Source organism: Vigna radiata, unplaced genomic scaffold (genome assembly GCF_000741045.1).
Source record: "Vigna radiata var. radiata cultivar VC1973A unplaced genomic scaffold, Vradiata_ver6 scaffold_270, whole genome shotgun sequence".
NCBI classification, from domain to species: domain Eukaryota; kingdom Viridiplantae; phylum Streptophyta; class Magnoliopsida; order Fabales; family Fabaceae; genus Vigna; species Vigna radiata.
The window spans coordinates 86098-88942 of NW_014543806.1; positions in this window are offsets into that span (position 1 = coordinate 86098).

Below are 2845 nucleotides of genomic sequence, written 5' to 3' on the forward strand. Positions count from 1 at the left end.
AATGGAAGAGCAAACCCTAGAAAAGATGAAAAGGAGCCTAAGCATCCAAGAGATCCTCTCCAGAGAGAAAAATTAGGTCTGGTCGTTCTCCCCTGTTAAAAGAATGACTCTGAATTCGTAGTAGGGGTATTTATAGGTGAGGAACGCATCAGAAAACAGGCCCAAGTCCAGCGTACCACTGCCCGGCGGTTTAAGTGTGCCGCTCGGCGGTTTGCCTCCAAACTGCCCGGCGGCAATCGCCACCGCCCGGCGGTTTCCCTCAGGATCGCCCAGCGTTAATCGCCATGCCTACTCCTCGTCCTGGACTGCCCAACGGTCTAAGTGTGTTGTTGGGCGATACGTCGACTCTTCAAATTTTCATTTTTCTGCTATTTTCTTGAGTAAACGACCTGTATCTTTAACTCCATTCTTTACTTTTCTCATATTAGCTACAAAACAATGCAAAACAAGCATAAAATCGCTAAAAACAGCTTTTGACTCTCTTCAGACTCATTTATTGAGTTTTGCTTGATTCTCAGCTCATTCCGAGTAGTAAAGGGTGTAATTTGGTCCAAATTGACATATGATAATAACTATTTTTCAACCTTCATCAACACCCCAAACTTAGAATTTTGCTTGTCCTCAAGCAACTTGTCCTCAAGCAAAACAAAACAAAACTTGGCTTTATACTTTTTTCATCCAATGCCTCAACAATCCCAAGGTACATGACAAAACTACTCAATTCAATATTCTTAGTGAATTCCAAAATAGGATGCATGCATGCTTTCAATCCAGAGATTGCACAACAGATGTTATACATTATGAATGACCAATCCACCAAGCAAAAATGCACTCATGAAAATTAACAGTTCATACCAGGCAAGTGTTTCACTCAATCACTCAAGTGTTTAAGGTGATACTCCAACTCTCTATTGTTCACAAGTCACATGAGACAAAATTGCCATTCATCTCAAACAATCAACATCTTTACATGCAAATGTCATCAAAAGGACTTTTCAAGGCTTGTAATGACGTTGGGCTAACAAGAAAAATTGGTTTTTCTAGAATGCAAAATCCTTGAGTCAAGAGAACTATCAAAATATTCAACAATTAAGCACAACTCTCTCACCAAAATTTCTCATTCNCAACTTCTTCCCTTTTCTTTTCTTTTTCATTGAGCTCATTATCATGCTTTTCTTCTTTTCTTTTCTTTTTCTCATGAATTTTTCATTAAGTGTGCCGCCCGGCGGTTTGCCTCCAAACCGCCCGGCGGCATTCGCCACCGCCCGGCGGTTTCCCTTAGGATCGCCCAGCGTCAATCGCCATGCGTACTCCTCGTCCTGGACCGCCCGACGGTTTAAGTATGCTACTGGGCGGTACGTCGACTCTTCAAATCTTCATTTTTCTGCTCTTTTCTTGAGTCAACGACCTGTATCTTNAACTCCACTCTTTACTTTTCTCAAATTAGCTACAAAACAATGCAAAACAAGCATAAAATCGCTAAAAACAGCTGTTGAGTTTCTTCAGACTCATTTATTAAGTTTTGCTTGATTCTCAGCTCATTCCGAGTAGTAAAGGATGTAATTTGGTCCAAATTGACATATGAAAATAACTGTTTTTCAACCTTCATCATTTATATGGGATGATGCTTGCTTGTTCAAGACCGGAGTATATAATCTTTTGAGGAGATGTGTGACAAGAGAAGAGGCAGAAGGAATTCTTTGGCATTGTCATGATTCACCCTATGGAGGTTATTATAATGTAGAGAGAATGATGAAGGTTGAAAAACAATGATTTTCACATGTCAATTTGGATCAAATTACACCCTTTTCTACTCGGAATGAGCTTAGAATCAAGCAAAACTCAATAAATGAGTCTGGAGAGAGTCAAAAGTTGTTTTTAGCGATTTTATGCTTATTTTGCATTATTTTGTAGCTAATTTGAGAAAAGTAAGAATGAAGTTGAAGATACAGGTCGTTGACTCAAGAAAAGAGTAGAAAAATGAAGTTTTGAAGAGTCGACGTACTGCCCAGTGGCACACTTAAACCACTGGGCAGTCTAGGACGAGAAGTAAGCATGGAAATGGGCACTGAGGGAAACCGTCGGGCGGTGGCGATTGCCGCCGGGCGGTGGCGGCAGGTTATGGGAAACTGCCGGGCGGCACACTTAAACCACCCGGCGGTGTCTCGCTGGACTTGGGCCTGATTTTGACGCGCTCCTCACCTATATATACCCCTACTACGAATTCATAGTCATTCTTTTGACAGGGGAGAACGACTAGACCTAATTTTCTAGGGTTTGCTCTTTCATTCTTCTTCAATTTTTCATCTAGTTTCACCATGTCTATGGTGAACTAAACCCTATTGTTGTTGGGGAATTCGATGTAATCTTTTGATACTCTCTCTTATTGAAACTATTGATTATTTATATGGTCTGCATATGTTTTGATTGATTATTGTTGGGGTATCATCTGTGCTTAAGGCTTTTATCGTTTAACTCATTCTTATAAATTGTTGTTTGTCGTTATTGACATGGGGACGTGTGGTAATGACATGAACTGGTGAGTAATCTTTTGATTCTGCAATACCACCTAGGGATAGGGGTAGGACGATCGATTGCGCTAACTTCTGTTTTTAATGCGGTATTAGTTACTAGGGGAAGCTAGGGATAGCAAGCCAGTAATTGATATAGGCCCTTTTCGCCGAGGGATCGGGTTAAGGGGAGGCTAAGAAAGTCGCATAACAATTGAATCAATCTAATAATCAAGGGTAGTATGTAAGAGAGAGTGGAATAAATGAAATTGTTAGTACCCAACAACATCCATTCATCCATTGTTTTCACTTGTCAATTGAATCAACCTTTATTT